This window comes from Dermacentor andersoni, chromosome 8 (assembly GCF_023375885.2).
Source record: "Dermacentor andersoni chromosome 8, qqDerAnde1_hic_scaffold, whole genome shotgun sequence".
NCBI lineage: Eukaryota > Metazoa > Arthropoda > Arachnida > Ixodida > Ixodidae > Dermacentor > Dermacentor andersoni.
In genome coordinates this window covers 107,627,367-107,633,535 of record NC_092821.1, presented here as the reverse complement: position 1 = coordinate 107,633,535, position 6,169 = coordinate 107,627,367, and the positions used below count along the sequence as shown (strand labels likewise).

General features: G+C 44.0%; 1 long non-coding RNA gene across 1 annotated transcript; it reads left to right on the top strand.

Annotated features, from left to right (window-relative positions):
* The first annotated feature begins 3,801 nt into the window (after positions 1 to 3,801).
* On the top strand, positions 3,802 to 5,936 carry LOC140212934 (uncharacterized). The gene is made up of 3 exons (XR_011889923.1): positions 3,802 to 4,625; positions 5,727 to 5,810; positions 5,880 to 5,936. It is a non-coding gene; the product is annotated as an uncharacterized lncRNA (long non-coding RNA).
* The last annotated feature ends 233 nt before the right edge of the window (positions 5,937 to 6,169 follow it).

Sequence of the window (6,169 nt, the reverse complement as noted above, 5' to 3'; positions counted from 1 at the left end):
CTGGTGCATGTCTATTAGGCTTCTTGATTCAAGGATGAATGTGATTCTTATGTTTATGACACTCTCGTAGGATTTGGCCAGACAACTTGTTAGTGCAATGGGTCTGTAGCTGCTTGGGGATGTTGCTGATTTACCTGATCTCAAAAAAAGGGACTACTACTGCCTTCATCCAATCTGTAGGCATTACTCCAGATTCCCATATCTTGTTAAAAAATTTAAGAAATGCTTCTTTTGATGCTCGAGATAGGTGTGCCAGGATTTTGTAGTGGACGCAGTCAAGACTTGTTGCCGTTTTTTTTTTTACCGGTAGAGTGAACTCTTTTCAATCCCTGCATTGTGAAGAAGCTATTATAAGGTTCATTTGAAGCCACAGTAGCGAGCAGTTGCTGTTTCTCCGCCCACTGTTTATATTTTAAGAATCCATTTAACTAGTTTGATCAGCTGGAGACATTGTAAAAGTGCTCGCCTAAAAAGTTGGCCCGGCGTTGTAGTGTTATTTGTGTGGCTGGACATGAAAGTAGTGGAATTGCGTATGATGTGTACTCTCCATTAAATTTCCTCACCTGGTCACACATTCGTTTTGATTTGACTGTACTATTGATTGAAGAAACGTATATTTATGATGATTTCTCCGCCTTTTTTCGACCTAATCGTGTTTTGGCTTTGGCCTGTTTGAAATTTAAAAGGCTGCTATAAGTGGGTTACCTCTGTATGATTCCACAGGCCTTATATTGTTCTGTTTTGGCTTCGGTACATGCGTTTGTCCACCAAGAATTTAGCTTTTTGCGCACAATACCGGATGATTGGGTTATTCGCGTTTCTGCCGCTGAGATTATGACCTCAGTGATTTTTTAAGTTCGTCAATGCTTAGTTCTGGCGAAAAGCGAGCTTCCAGTTTAGAGTTCTCCGTAGAACCGGCCAGTCAGCGAGCTGTAATCTCCACCGGCGTGGCCTAGTGATTAAGGTTTGTGGTAACGATAGGAGTTTGATGTCTGCGGGTAAATGACCGCTACCATATGACGTGTCGAGAGCTTCCCATTTAACATCACTAAAAAGAGATGGTTAGCAAAAAGTTATATCTAAACAACTAAAATCGTCGGAAATCGGAGAAAAGTAGATCAGTGCACACGAATTTAAAGGGCAGATATCTTTTGAAAGAATAAAAGTTTCAACCAGCTGCCCTCTTGGGTAAGTTTTGTCAATGGCCCAAAGAGTACCATGAGCATTAAAATCTCCTACTAAAACAAATGCCTCCGGTAGTTGAGCTGTTATATTTTCTAAGTGCTTTTCTAAGAATGGGTGGGGGGTGTAATATACAGTGAACAAATGGTGATGGTTTTGTGAGCTAAAACGGTGGCAGCAACGGCTTCAATGTGACTGTTAATGGGAACTTCTCTACACTCTTAGCACGGTACCTTTTATGGTAACTTGTAATCACAAGTAACTTATAAAATAAAGGTTACATGTGAAATATGTTGATGTTTTAATTAAATGTTGTTACGTATATATATATCTATAGGTTACAAGAGTCAAAATTGATGGATTTACAGGTTAATTCAGCGCAAAGCGCCTTGTAACCTTTAGATTTTAACCTCTAAAAACACTGCAGCGCATCAGTGAGGAGACCTAAATCATGGATTGGACGTTTGCTAATAAATGTATCCTAATCTGTTTGTGTTCTGCATTTATGATCTGGTTATTACAAACGTAGGACTTCGGTAGTTCGGGCTGTATTCGGTCTTAATTTCTGTCAGCCAAGCAGTTACACTTTTCACGATTTAAAACCAAAAACTAAATCTAGCACGATCGCACTTGCAAGTTCATCTGCGCGCTGTTCTTTGACGACCCTCCATACTTGGCGCACAGCCATATTTGAAATATCAGCAACGAAGACTGTGTCATCGAATGATGTGGCGTGCACTGCCTGCCGAAACCCAGCGGTCGAACGTGACGGAAGCCCCCTGCTCTCGCACGCATTCTAGCCACCATGAGACAGGCATGGAACATCGGTATTTCAACACGAGAAACAAAAGCGGGTGAGTTTCTTTAGAAAAATTAATATTCTTTAACAAATTTCACGTACGAGGCGAGAAAGAACAGTAGAAGAAAAGCACACGAACGCGTTGGGTCTTTCAGTAAAAGGTTGTTGAAAACATTGGATGGTTCTATCACATATCAATATAATTCAACTTGTCTACTAAAGTGTCCCTGTACAGAACCTTTCAGTTGTCTGCATACATTTTCTGCCTTTAACCGGGTTCGTTTCATTCCCTGCACTGCCTTGATGCTGTCAACCAAAAATTTTCCATGCCTCAACCATAAGCGCTTAAGATGAGGTTAATAGTTGGTGTGCAAGAAGCGCGTGCCTAAGAAAACCATGCCGACACGCGGTACCATCTAGGCAGCGTGCGTACATAAGTATAAACGCGCGGTGAGGGAGCTGGGTATGCGGTACGCGCTAGGCGACCCGTGTAAGTGCTTTGAAATAGACAACAACCTACATGTCGGCGAACCATTCTGCATTGCACTTAAGATGTTTTCTAATAAAAGTTGTAGCAACTGATTCCACTGCCAGCGTTCTTTGGGCATATTAAGCTGTGCCGAAGATTGACACTACAACGACAGCCAATTTAAGTTACAGCAGACACGAAACGCGCCAAACGTTCAGTGAAATCAACAGGATGCCGCTACACTCACATAAAAGCGAGCGCCGTCCGCTCCGTTGTCTTTTTAGGAGACATAGACAGATGAAAAGAGCGTTAAATGTGTGAAGCCGCCAAGTGAGAAATGAAATCTTTATCACTGTCCAAACACGAAATGCTTCCACCATTACACCAATAACATCACTGGCACCTCTGACATTTATTTCTGTAATTCATTGCTTGTTTTCATTCTTTTTTTCATTTTTGCTTGTGCCTCTAAGTGCCTCTTTCTAACATGGCGGAAGCGAGCAGGCATCAGCCACACTGGAGTGCGGCCATCCACAGTGCTATCATCTCTCCTCCTCGGTCCAATCGAGATAACTCGAGTTGCTCGCTGGGAAGATTTTAAGCGGGAGCGGGAAGCTCGGAGCCGGCGGGAGTGGTTAGCGCGCTGTCGTCCTGTCGTTGTTGTTGTCGTTCTGAGACGGCCATTATATTTGACTTGTTTGGATACCATCCGATCACCATTGTGTGCTGCCACCACTTGTAGCCTGCAGTAGTTAGTACCGCTTCTACTGGGAACTTGCGCCATCCGCTGCACCCTCATGCCTTTGTGCAGCAGAGACCTTTTCGGTGTGTTGCGCGGTCGCTGCAACGAGCCGGGTTGTGAGTGCAAGCGATACACTATTCTGCGCCCGTCGGAAAGTGACAACCTGGTGAGGTGTGACTATTGTGACCACGTCCCAAATGCACACGGAAAAATATATGATCTCGGTAAGCAGAACTTTTGCTTTTAATTATTTTTAGGGGGATAGTACGTGAATTCTTTATAGTTCGCAATTCAACATTTGACATAGTGCATGCTCTCGCTGCGCGTAAGTGTTTCTGAAAAAAATTTATTGTTGATATATTTGCTTCTTTAAGCTCTTCGATTTACGTTGAGCTAAATTCGATGTTGTCATGTTGTCATTTTGTGCAAATATTAGATTAGACCTTTCTAAAATATTGAGATTGTCGGCGGGATGAGTTGTGTCAAGGCAACTAAATGACTTCAACAATACGTTTCTTGTACTGGCACCGTGCTTTGGGCTGACGTAGTTGACACAAATCGTTCAGTATTGTACAACTCGCCTCGCGCACCCTCCGTTAGCCATGCTGTGGTGGTGCGTGACTGCCCGCGCCCTGGCCTGGAGGTAATCTCCGGTGTGTGCAGAAGTCGGGCAAGCCGAGGCGGCTCGTGGTTGCATTTCCGCTTTCTTTCGGTGCGCGTAGTGCTGGAGGTCGCGTAATCTCAAAAGTTCGGAGACACGTTGAAGGGAGCAACAAAACAAACGTTCGCTCCCCTCTGCGTTCTTCAAGCCAACTTGATAGCGATTGTTCGCGGTCGTCAAATGAGATATGTTCATTTATGCCTGTGCTCGCGTGACACCATGGTTATTAGTAAGCTAATGATTACTGTTACGGCAGGTAAAACTACGTACCTTAGTTCGGGTAGTGGTCTAATGCTTTGCTATCGCTATTAGTGCTTCGCGTTTTGGGTGAGAATACGTGTTTTTTCTATTTTTAGTCTAACGGGCCAATAATTTAACATGGGAATCGGTGGTTAGCATTGACTAACTGTGAAGAATACACAATTCTCTTTTTACCGCAACATCACCCCTTCTCTTACAACTTGCATTCAAATTTCGCACAATGATTTATAATTATATACAGCGTTGTTCCGGAGAATACATGTTGTATAGCTTTCGCACGAATTTTGCTTACGTACGCGTTTTTTTTTTTTTTTTGCCTAGAGTTCTGCAATGCGCTCTGCATTGCTTTGTGAACACTAATGATGTTCTTTCGTTGCGTCTATAATTTCAGAAATGAAAAATGCAGCCGAGGCAAAGGCGCAATGCAATGTGCCAGGCACCGTGTCCGAGGCCTCACTGTCAGATGAAACCGTGGAAGCTTGCACATCTAGTCTCTCCTCAGTGCAATATGGTTAGTATAAAGTGGAATGTTAGCAAAAGCTTTTTTGATTGCCTAGTGTATCAAATATTTTAAAGCGAAGCTTTCTTTGCCACTTCCCTCGGCTTTTACACTGCTGCTGCTGTCGCTGACCTGCACGCGGCGTCGGGGAGTGGTTGAGTACGTAATGTATATAATGTACGCAATGTACGAGAAATTACATTATACGTGTACATAGTAGGGACGCGGGAGTGGCGTCTGTGAGCCCTTTCCAGCAAGAGCGGCGCGGGCGTCGCCACAATGCCCTCTGGAGCTCTTTAGTCGTCACAATGTCCTCTGGAACTCCTCGGTCATCGACACAATTGCCTCTGGAGCGCTGTAATTACGCGTTAGCCTGCGCTATAAGCGTTGTAGAAGCTGCAGCGCTTTTGTACTCACGTGCAAATTTCGAGAGGGGAGATAGTCAATGGAAAGATAATACAGAGAATGCGTAAAGCGAACGCCTTGACCAAACGGATGAATAGCTGATATTCGCTCGTGGCGCCTTGCATACATAGTATGATCGCGGAAGAAGGGAAAGACGCCACCAGAAAGCATGCTTCATTTGAGGTCGCTTAAATAAAAGAGACGTCGCTACTAGACATGGCAACAGTTGCGGAGAAACTGTAAAAATGTTAGTTTAAGAATGAAACGGCACGTTTCTGCTATTTCTGAAAAATAAACACCCTGCAAGTTTGTACATGATGACAACTGATGCAAACGTGCAGACGCAAAGCTGCACTCAGTACCGCAGCGTCAAGACGACAACACGCAAGCGGCTGTCGAGCAAATAAACATTTCAGCCACGATGCCATGCGCCCGTGTGAAGAATGGCAGTGCTAAATTCCTTGCAGCATACGAACAATGGCGCACAACAATGCCTCGAGCAAACACGCCTCGCTGTTTGGTGTACTACGTAGGCAAACACAAGTGGTGCGCCTAAGGTAACATTTAACATCGCATCACGACTGTCGTAGGCCGTCAACATCACCGCCAAATATTGCCACTGAACGCAAACAGCACAGAAAGCTTTGCTTACATCGATTCCCACAGTGCGTGGGATGCATATATATTCTTTTTCTTTTTTTGCTTTAGAGAAGACTGTCCCAGTAGGTGCCTCCATAGAAAATGAATCGGCCTGCATGCCTGTGCAAGAATCACAGCCTGGCTGCTCTAAAGGTAAATGCATAGCGCCTACAGGAAAGAATTGGTTTCATTGGGTGCTTTGTTATCACTTGTTTGTTTCAGACTCCGCACCGTGGCCCCATGTGGAAGAGCCCCCACTTGCCAGCCCAGTGGTTGCCATGGAGAAAGAGATCGGCGATATTGAATGCGGCCAAGGTATGTGATGTGAAAGATAATTTAATAGTTCATAAGGAAAACATCTCAAATGTAACGATGCTAAATATTACATTCATTTGTAAACTTTTCACATATCGTCCAGAAAGCTCTCTGCATTCACTTTGTGATTACTTGTACTCACATCTGTGTTCCTGTTCAGTACTTATATTGTAGCATTATCATTTGTATTGGTCAGT